Genomic DNA, 12,342 nt, shown 5'->3' with positions numbered 1-12,342 from the left:
GTATATATATATAAATAAATATAGCCTGAAATATTTTGTTTCTGAGAATCCAGTTGATGTTATTCATGTTCTTGCCTATTTTTCATGGATTGTCTTTTTAATTGCTGATTTTCATGCCAAAATGAATAACAATGGTCATCATTTTTTAGTTAAAGAATTCTGAAGACTTGCACTGGATTTATTTAGAATATCAACTGTATAAAGAAAAGAGCTGAGTTGAATATCTCCACTTTTGATGTCTTTTGATTTTGTTCTTGTATATTTATTGTACCACTGTTCATTTTATTTAACAATCAAAATAACTACTTCTTCCTTATCTTTAGTTCTTATATCAGATTCCTTTTACCTTATTCCTCTTTCCTCCATTTCTAATCTCTTTCAAGCCTCTAGAATATTTTACTGCCTTCATGATATTTATCTCCTATATTCTTATCAAAATATTACTATAACTTTTAAGCTATTTTTACACATAGCTTGGCATTCTTATATTTTTCTCTGTATTCTTTCAGGACAACTGCTAACTTGCTATGAACTTTCTGTGCTTTCTTCTTTGAAGAAATTTCCTCCATTTCTTCTTTTCATGTGAATTTAGCTTTCTCATCCCCCCCCCCCTCTCTCTCTCCAAATTCTCTCAGAATATTTCTATGTCTGGGCTTTATTTCCCACTCTGCTGTTTAAATTTCCAAGGATCAGCTTTTCCTTTTTGTCAGCTGCCTTCTCTAATGACTGAAATTTCTCTCCATCAGGTATATCCTTTTATGGGACCATAAGCACAAATAAGATTCATTGCCTAGAAGTTGTCCAATGTTGGTGAAATTCATGTTTAGTAGTGAATGCTACAGTTAATCCCTCCTTTCCTGATCACTACTACCCAAATAAATATATATATACCATAATATTTTTTAGCAGAATTTCACCTGTTGTATTCTTTAACTAGTGTTACCAAACACCAATTATCTTTACATGTAACTTCTCTTTTTCTACCAGTTGGATTTTACATCTTTCTTATTAATACTCTTTATGATGGCACCTATCGTTAGTTTTGCTAATGGCGATTTTGAGTTTCAGTAGTTGACTTTTTAATGCTGACACATTCCCTGATGAAAATAGCAGCCTTGTTTACCAAAGCAACTTCCTAGCCACCATGATGTTTCAACCATCATTTATTTTTAATGCTGACACATTCCCTGATGAAAATAGCAGCCTTGTTTACCAAAGCAACTTCCTAGCCACCATGATGTTTCAACCATCATTTATTGTTAATGCTGACACATTCCCTGATGAAAATAGCAGCCTTGTTTACCAAAGCAACTTCCTAGCCACCATGATGTTTCAACCATCATTTATTTTTAATTGCTTATAAATTTCGAGTCAAGAAGAATCAGCTTTATATTACCATTCTTCTAGAATATAAATTTTAAAAATATTAAGTATAGCATAAATACAAGCCCCATGCTCTCTCCCCTAAACCCCATAACAGCAGCACTTAGGTTTAAACATTATCAATGTTTTGATTCTAAATCATCCACAGCCGTCAGACAAGATAGTGTTATTCTGAATGACACAGGATCTGTTACATAATTCTGGCTTAATAAAGAAGGTAAATAATATATAATCAAAAAAAAAAAAAAAGTTTTGTTGCATTATATCTAAATGCAAACATGTGAAATCTGTTCATGCTTTTGATCCTGTACAGTTATGTTAGCAATGGGTATGGATTGCCAGCCTGGTTGGCTACACTCAAACCAATAGGCTGCCAGTTTCAATCTCATTACAGTCATGGATGTTTGTGATTACCTTAGGTGTGAACTTTCATCCTCCAGTGTGAGAATGACAATGCTTATGTTTGATGCCTAAGCTCACCTGCTGTATGATAGGTTTACAACCTTTTGTGGATGGGATTCACATTAAAAAAAAAAAAATCTTTCCTTGCCATTTTCCTTTAAGTAGGAAAAGATAACATTTGTATTATGCATTCTGCAGTTAAATGATCAGCCTTGACATTCAAGGATTTAATGTCAGTGGAAATGCTTGACTTGTATGCAATGGACAATCAGTAATGTACAGTATCTTAAAACCCTAGTAGTTCATTCACTATATTTTTGTCACCCAGATGTACCAACTTTATTGGGTAAGAATGGTATGCTGTGCAATGTGGCCACTCATTTATTACACTAGTGTATTTCTGTCTGCATCAAATGAGATTGAAATAATCTTTAAGGTGTAAAACATAGCTCTTATTCAATCTTCATGATGCAAATTAGTATATTTCACACATACGAGCTTGATTCATCACAGTTTACTAATAGATATATAGATACAGAATAAGAGAAGTATCAAAAAATAAAACACTAGAATGGGTTCATATTTAAACTGCGTCTGTCCTTTAGCTGACAATTTTGATATATTCAAATAAAAAGAAAAATGCAATTTTGTATCATTACACTTCACAGCTGAAAATGCAAGTTTTTTTTTCCCTTTCATGCAAGCTACATGCTCAAGAGATTGCAAGTAGCCTATATGCCTACAGATTCAAAGCTGAGATGAGGTTTTTATGACAGTGGTGAAATTGTAAAGGCTTAACTTGGTCAACAAGGATTTTGTAACTAGGATCAAACAAGTTAAATTTTGTGTGTGTTAAGGCCTGGTCAAAATGGAACATTTTCCCCACTTATCCAAGATTCATTCTAAGAACAATAAAAATAGTTAAATTAAGTAGTGTTCAATGATCATTCTAAAGTGCATTATAAATAGCCAAAATGTTTATACTTGTATTATAAAATATACATTTAAATTAGTTTTTGTTTAATATAAAGATACTTGTGACTTACCCACAAGCACTAAAAAAAAAATTATATTTTGGGGGATGAAAAACTCATTCCACTTTTTGTGTATTTAAATCACCAGTAAGTAAAAATAAAAAATCAAAAATTTGAAAGTGCTTATAAGTACATACATCTAGTAATAAATCTTCGCATATCTTTGAAATTTCAGCAGCCGTTTATTTCCTTTATCCAAGTGTAAGCAAACAAAGTTTGCACCTGAAGTATCTTCAGGACTGAGGCAACTCATGGCAAAGGTGGACTAAGTTCTCATCGCTTCCTTAGTATCCCATAATGCAAAGCACATCTCCTTGCAGACATGTATAATGCTATGAATTATGGGAAGGGTCACTACCCAGACCAGTTTTGACCTTTATTGAGGTCTCTTCAGTGAGAGGACCGAGAAGTGATACCAAGGTTGAAGCAATGCAGAACTCATTTTTCACATGCCAGTTGCCAAAAGGTGTCACACCTTATTAAATTACTCTGGATTAGAGAAAGATGTTGGAAATTTTTTTTTCCACTTGGTTCGACTATAAATTACATATTTAGCTTAATCCTTTATTATCCAAGTGTAAGCAAACAAAGTTTGCACCTGAATTATCTTCAGGACTTGGGCAACTGGCATAATGAAAAATATGAGTTCTGCATTTCTTCAACCTTGGTATCACCTCTAGATCTGGTTCCCACTGAAGAGACCTCAAAGGTCGAAACTGGTCTGGGTAGTGATCCTTCACACAATGCATAACATTATACATGTCTGCAAGGAGATGTGCTTTGCATTATGGGATACTAAGGAAAGTGATGAGAACTTAGTCCACCTTTGCCACGAGTTGACCCAGTCCTGAGGATACTTCGGGCACAAACTTTGTGTGCTTGCACTTGGATAAAGGATTAAACTAATTATAGTCTAACCAAGTGGAAAAAAAACAACTTCTAACAGTTTATTTCCTGTTCTATTAGCATTTCATTTTCTCAGTTATTGTTGCTTCATTACCATGATTTTCTCCTGGTGGAACTGGGAGTGAAATTTTAGTTTCACTAAAATGGAACTTCTTGCTTTTTTTTTTTTAACATTTCTCTATTCCAACAAATATACCTTCCTTTGACTTCTAAACTTTTTGGAATTGTATAGGTACATACTAAGAAGTTCATTTTTGTCCAATTCTTCAAAGCTTTGCATGAGATCCTTTTATATATACTGATGGCAGAAAGTATTTCTACCATCCAGTAATTATGGAGATTGCTATGTGTGTGTGTGTGTAATCTCAATAATTACATTCTTAATAATTTAGATTTATAAACTTGAAATGAAAATAATGAAAGAATCTTGGGGGGAAAAAGTACTTTTAAAATATTTTTCTTAAGGTTTCAGTTAAGTGGTTTTGCAAGATTCTTACCTAGAAAACTTAATTTACAGGATTAAGGGGGGGGGGGACCTACTAGATGTATTATATTAAAAACAAGCATTCCACTGATCATCAATGGGTATCTAAAATAGATGGGTATCTAAAAAATTATAAATGAATTTTTTTTTTTTTTTTTAACTATCTCTTTAGAATATAACAAGAAATTAGTTGCAATGAGAACAACAAAGCTGTAAAGTCAAACGTTGAATCACTCAGCATAGTTTAGCTGTACGTAACATGGGAATAAAGAATTACGAGTAGCGGAATATTTATGCCATGTTTACAGTTATCATTAAGCACTATTAAAAATACTGCTCAATGAGCTAGAGATTTTAAAGTTGATAAATGTTTCTCAAAATCAAGCAAATATTTCTGCTTTTTTAATATCCTACCTCTGCTATTGCCGATTCATAATATTACTTCATGGAAAACCATATCCTTTAGGTTCATAACAAGGCAGGAAATCAAACAACCAGAAATATTTTTTTAATACAAATTCCTATTTGGATTTCATTAAGAACTTGTAGCAAAATAATGTGTTAGTATACACAGTTGTATATATTCATATATGTTTACTGATGTGCTAGGCCAAACTGATTTGTATTTTGTGTGTATGTCAAAATACATTGTACAAACATGTTTATTGATGATCATATATAATAGCAAGTACAAATAAGTGTTACTTCATGCTCCGGTTGAAATAAAAGCTGGTTTTGCTATATTTGTTAGACCGTGTGATACTGAGTTTTATTATACACCAATGGAAAAATTTCACAGACAAGATTCTCTAAAGCACAATGTGAATACGATCCTCTAACAAAAGTAAATTGATGATTTTTCTTTCTTGTAGTGAGGTTCCCTTTTTTTTCTACTTGTCTTCAAGAGAGTGATTTTTTTTTTTTAAAAATATTGTATTCTTTTCACTGCAGTCCTTTCTTTTGATTTTATATTAAACTTGATGCAAACAGATGGCTTTGCCTTCTTGAAAAGTAGTTTTGCACACTATTTTCCACCTTGTCTCTCTCTCTCTCTCCATAAGTGTTGTAATAACTGAAAAATAAAATATCCTTTCCTATTTCATTTTAACAGCCAACCCTGATACCCCTTACTTTTAATACTTGCTGGCTTATATCTTTTCTACATTCTGTCAGGGTTCAACTAAAATATACAATGTACACCATATATTATTCATGAAATGTTTTTCTGCTTACATGAAAAGTTTACATTAATTTTTTTGTCATCCATCTTCTACTAATATGTTATCTACATCTTATTACAAGTAATGTTTTTTTTATAGGTTTTTTCCACTGCTTCTAAATTTTTATTACAATGGCTACAGTGTGTTTCTTTAATGATCTAATTATTCTCCCTAGCACTATATTGTGTGTTAGGTCATTTACTTGGATTTTTTTAGATCAGTTAAGCATGCTAAGTGTGACAGATTCCCAGAATGGTCTCATACTAGCACATGTATGAGGAGTCAGGCAGAACCATGTGACTGTGCATGTTTGGATATGTGTCTTATTGCCTTGAAACATATCAAAACAATCAAGCCAGTATTTGATAAGTGTGGTCGAGTTTGCATGCATATGTGGCAAAATGAGTAAACAGAATTCAGAACAGCATATTTTAACAAGTTTTGTGCGAAGTTAAGCAAAATTGCAACTGAAACTCCAGATATGCGCTTTCAGGCATGACCCTGAAACAAAATGCAAAAGCATGCAATGGAAAACATGTTCACCAAGACTGAAAACGATGCAAATCAAGTCAATGTTTTTTTTTTTTTTTTTTGTTTTTTTTTTCATAAAGACATGGTTCACTTCAAATTCATTAAATGGGGACAAACAATGAACCAGCATTGCTATTTAGAGATAATGGCAAGACTATGTGAAGCTGTTCATAGGCCTGAACTTTGGCTGAACAGTTGGATCATCCATCATGACAATGCTCTGGCACATGATGCAATAGCTATCTATGAACTTTTGGCTTAAAAAAAATTCTCTATTCAGACAGTTCCTTGCAACATTCTTCCCAAAACTGAAGAATGCCTTAAAAGGATACAGATTTTCTGACATATGTCATGTTGTGACAGTATTAAAAAGCATTACAGAAATGTTTTGAACAATACCAGCATGGTCTAAGTTCACTGCTGCATGAGAGGATTACTTTGTAGATAATAGAAACCACTGGTCTACAGGTAAGCAAATATAATTTTTAAGTGTGCATTCCACCAATTTAATTACCACACCTTGTGTACTGCTATAACATAGGGAAAATGTTGTAACAAATGTTCACTATACTATATAGATTTAATTAAATGACATATTCATCTTATTGACAATCAGTTAACAAAAGAAAGACATTTACAATTTAATAATACTGGAATGTGTATTTCAAATGTAATGCCAACTCATCACCCTTTTATATACTTCTTGGCTCAAATTTTTAAGCAATGCCACAAAAACTGGACAGCAGTTATTCAGTTTCTTTCCATAACTGCAGATTTGTCTGTGGATATTTCTAACACCCAATTCTGAATGAGCTGCTTGTGAAGCACAGTTTTTAACTCTAAGTTATTGGGATGAACAACTTTTTGTTTTTGTACATGCATGGATGTTTTGAAAGTTTTGCAAATTTTTGTGAAGAGTTGATTTTATATATAAAAACATATGATCCTTAAGAACAATGAATTCAATCTTTGCTTGATTCTTCAGATCATTAAGTATTTGAAGAGATTAAATTTTAGTGGTTACTAATTTTGCTATTAAAATCAGCATTTGCTGTTTTATATACTGTATGATTTTGAGCTTAGTTTACTTATCATAAAATTCTTGACATAAAACCCTCAGGTGTAATTTAGTCCTCAGCATTTATTCTTTGCCTATGCAAAGTTCTTAACATTTTATAACACACCTAAGATAACTCTGCTTTAAGTGCAACATTTAACTTCCCCCTTTAATGATGATAATCCAATGCTTGAAAGATAGTAAATTTTCAACATACAAGAAGTGTGGATAGAATAAGGATTAGCCAGTAACTTTACACAGTTACTGGCTAGTAACTGTGTAAAGGTATAAACATTTTCACTTCCCTTGTACTGTTAATCAGCAATGCCAGAAACTAACTATTATAACAAAATAATGCTCTCACATTATAAATGAAAAATTTCCTATATTCAAAAAACTTCTAACAGCAGACTTCTCCTTATGGGTCACATTTTATAAAATGTTTGTTTCAAGGCAAATATAGCATGCATCATCAGTATGCAAATCCTCCATTACAAAAACTTTGTTCTTCATTACACAATGGCATTTAAATATATACCATTACTATTGGACAAAAATAACTGAAAGATTAATTCCTCTGTACTGTTTTGATTTTCTTTTTGTTGCCTTTTGTATATAGGCATGGTAATACTTTTTCCTTAATTTTTTTGTATCTTACATAAAATATATTAAATATCTGTAATGTAGCTTATTTCTCTTTTGCATTTTAATACCATTGTTTCTCCTATAACTCATCTATAATACATGAATCTGTTCATGTGCAATAGATAAGCAGAAGAATAAAATCATGAAAATGAGAAATTGTGGTAGCTCATATGCGATTTTTCACAAGGTGACTAAATGTTTTACACTACCAAGTGACATCAGATGAATGTGAACTGCCACCTAGCTGAGTAGTAACCCACAAAGGAATAAACAAAACACACACATCTCATCTTCCCTCTCTCATCGCAAAATATTCAAGTGCATCGCCACATGAGTGTGTATGTAACTCACTTTTCTCCCAAGTTTGTGTACTTTTCTTTATGAGTGTTGATCCCAAATCCCAAATGTAAGTAAATGTCCTGGTTGTAAGAATCAGTAGTGAGTGAAAAAGGAAAGCCATCTCACAGTATTAAGTTCTCTCAAAAGAAACAAAAGAACACAGTCATAGGCAAAGGAATCTGCATCGTGCACCATCATAGTAAATATTGTGAAAATAAAAGAAATTTATTTAGCAGGAATAACTGAGTGACATATAAGCCAATTAGAACAAGGCCTAAAGAAATATAGTATTTTCTATATTTCATTATTTATTAGGAATTAAAGATGTTTAAAATGTATTTTTTGCATACAACATTAGTTATAAAAGTGTATATAATATTAGTTATGAGACTATACAGGTTTTGAGTGTTTTGCCCCAACCTCATTTTTTCCCACAAGCCCTGTTATTTTTATTGTTTAAAATCAGAATATAATGATTTTTAGAAACACATGACATTATAAGGGAAACAATGTTTCATTTATGTTATCTGTTCCTATTTCTTAACTTGCTTCTATTATTTTCATCAGTGATGGTGAACCCATCAGAAGCTGAATTTATGTATGGAAATATCATCTTATGGTGTTTCTTTAATGTAATGTCGGACAAGTCTTGCTAAAGGTTCAGGTGATGGCCTGGTTGGCCGAGTAGTTAGCATACCCACTTTCCAACCAAGAAGCTGTGGGTTCGAATCCTGCTGTGATGGATGTCTGTGATTGTCTTTGGGTGGAAAATGAAAGTCATTGCCTGGTGTGAGACCACTGCCCCACTTATTGGAGGCCTGAAGTGACTTGAAAAAGTTCCATGTTTGTTTAGAGCAGGGTTTCCAGAATATGTAAAAAAAAAATAATAAATAAAAAATACAAAAAATATATAAAAATTGATAAAAATAGAAAAAAAAAATCCTTAGCCCACCCATGGTACAAAATATACTAGAGGTTTACAAAATAAACTTTTGTGGGTGGGAACAACATAAAAAAAATTGATAGACATTACACATCCAAATTAAATTGTTGCTATGAACAAATATTACAAAAAAACTGTCCACAATTATAAGATCATTTAAAATTAAAAGGGTATAATCACACATACAGTGAATAAACAATCACTATTAACCCCCCCCCCCCCAATCAGGCTCTGCTGCAAATTACTCGGTGATTTCTATATATTCTGAACACCACATTCAGGCATATTCATAAAACAGAGCTTCCTTACTGAATTTCAACAAGTTGCCTTTACCTTAGTCATGTTTTTATTTACCAGACACAATGTTATTGTAACTTTCCTTTCTTTGAACAGTTGTAGATCCACAAAGATTCCATGCTGAAGTACACAAATTTGCCTTGCACCTTTTCTCATAAAATATAACCCTGCATGCACACACATGTATTTCCCACCCCACTCTTGACTTTTATTTTTATTGTGCTATATGGGAGGAAAAAAGTGAGGAAGTACCATTTCTCCTAAGAGAGAAAGGACGGGAAAAGTATTACCATGTGAAACATACCTCAAGGGAAAAAACAGCAATCGGTAATGAAGTCTAATCTGAAATAAGCATATATGCAAAATTGAATTCTTCAACTGGATAATGTCTGCATTCCCACTAAGGCACAAATGTTTGTGAATGTCTGAAATTTAGGAGTAGATGAATTTAAGTTGCATCTCTGCACTCCAATCCAAAGGATCTTTAAAATTTCCTTGGTTGGTGTGACATCCTGTTTCCTGGAGAGACTTGAAAATGTTATATGTTTAGTTCCTATAACAGGGTTTTTAGATTAACCCTTAGGCCACCCATAACATTTGCAATCCTTTACGGATGAGATTCACAACCATATAGAGGGATTATAACATCAAAACGTCTCACACAAAAGAGGAATTAGAATTACTTGATATGCAATTATTCTTCTAGAGGAAATAGTTTCATGATTAATTTATTAGACTTGTTAATTTTTTTTTCTTTGTTTTAATAAAACAATTTATATATAATTTATTAAACAACCTTTTTTATATTTATTTTCATTAATTTTTTTCAAACATTATTAGAAACAACATTAAGAAACCAACTCGTGCATTTTTTTAAATTCATATTTGAATACATAACCTGTAAGGAATACATACATTCCAAAAGACCATGGCTTTTTTCCCAATCCTCACCCATCCCGTGATGTACTTTGTTACCAGGTATCCACTTATGATTTTGAACAAACAAGGATGGGCTAGCAGTTTGGAGAACAGCCAAACTGAATTCTGTATTGTACCACATGCAAATATGATGGTATAACTTTTTCTATGTGACTTCCATCCATGAAAGGTTCTAAACCTGGAGTATGTAAGTATTGTGGGTGGACTAAGGATTTTTTTAAAATTTATTTTATATATTTGTATTTTTTTTTAATATATAATCCAGGAACTCTGCTACAGAGACTAAATATAGAACTTTTACAAGCCATTTCAAGTTTCTATTAAACAGGGACTTGATCTCATAACAGGTGATGAAATTCAAATTCTGCCTAAAACATTTCACAAATATCTGTCAGTGGAAATCTGACAGATATTTGTGAAATGCTAACCAGTCTGACAATTTTTTTTAAGGTTACAAGCAAGGTGGGCAAGTATTCATAGTGAAGAATTTATGGAAACAGAAACACACGTGTTGGAGTAATTACTTTACTTAAAATTAAGAAAATAACACTCAACGTTTCGACCTCTGTATCGAGGTCATCAGGAAAACATACATATGCACAGGACACAAGCTACATGACAATACACAAAAGTAAGATAAATCTAAATGTTTTGTTAATTGTTTACCCTAGCCTGACCTCTGGTGAAAAAATAAATAACATACAAAAACATAAATTAACAAAATAAAATTATTATAATTACGGCTATTTTGCCTGCTTCAGTTTAGGAGCGCCCCTTTTAAATGTCATTCACAAACTCACGGATTCTTAGGGCGTTGTAGATGTAAATTTACCAAAAAGTATATGTAGCATAAGGAAGAGAAATTTACACATACCTTTTTCTGGGTGTTGCAGCTTTTCTTCTTTATGCAATGTCCAAAACTACTGAGTGTGTGTGGGGGGGGGGGTAGGCAATTTGGGAGAATTAAATTAGAAAAACCCGGGTTTTTTCCCGTAATATATATATATATATATATATATATATATATATAAACATATATATTATATTACTATATTATATAGGGTGGGAAGGGGATTGACAGGGCGCGGTCCATTTCGACTATTCTCGGTTGTCATCTGAACACATTGGGAAAGTGGATGCTATGTCAGGTCGGGTAGGTGCTTCTGTTTTTGAAGTGTTTGTGTTATCGCCTATTGGTCAGGGTTGTGACCTCAATTTTATGTTGTGAAGCTTCCAAACCTCAGAGATTATGTAGGGCCTGTGTACGTTGATAGAGTTCGTGTCACATTTTATGGCTATTGTTTCCGATATTCTTAGCATTGTTTCATTGTCTTGTCTGTCTACTATGATGGCCTTGTCGATCTGCGGGGTATGTTTTTGTTCAAGGGTGTGAACAGCTATTTCTGTTTTTCCTGTGCTTTGTATTCGATTTTTCTTTTTGATGTTATGTTTTTTAGTGTTCAGATGTTCGAATAGGGAGGTTACAATCACGGTAGTGTTCTTGTAGTCTTGCCCATAAAGACCTGATGGTGGAACCTGTGTAGGTAATATCACAGTCTTTTTGGCAGGGAAATTTATAGACTACATTGTGATGTTCAAATATTTCTTTCTGTGTGTGAGGTTTGGTGGATTTTAGGAGATTTGCCAGTTTTTGGTTTGTGGTGAATACCAATTTGTAGTCAGTATGTTTGAAGATGTATTTATAAGCTTTGTATGTGTTTTGGGTGTATGGTAGTATATGGTAATATATTATGTAGTAATATAATATAAGTTAATCAGTTGTGTTCACCTTTCCCCCACCCTATATGATATAGTAATATAATATATATGTTTATATATATATTACGGGAAAAAACCCGGGTTTTTCTAATTTAATTCTCCCAAATTGCCTACCCCCCCCTCCACACACTCAGTAGTTTTCGGACATCGCATAAAGAAGAAAAGCCGCAACACCCAGAAAAAGGTATGTGTAAATTTCTCTTCCTTATGCTACATATACTTTTTGGTAAATTTACATCTACAATGCCCTAAGAATCCATGAGTAAATAGCCAATGACATTTAAACAGGAGCACTCCTAAACTGAAGCAGGCAAAATAGCCGTAATTATAATAGTTTATTAAGAGGAGTAACATGGGAGTTTTCCCAGAAATAATATACAAAA

Source organism: Typopeltis vanoorti, chromosome 1 (assembly GCF_054136105.1).
Source record: "Typopeltis vanoorti isolate ZY-2024b chromosome 1, IOZ_Tvanoo_1.0, whole genome shotgun sequence".
Classification (NCBI taxonomy): domain Eukaryota; kingdom Metazoa; phylum Arthropoda; class Arachnida; order Uropygi; family Thelyphonidae; genus Typopeltis; species Typopeltis vanoorti.
The sequence above is the reverse complement of the archived record's forward strand: the minus strand, read 5'-3'. Positions refer to the sequence as shown.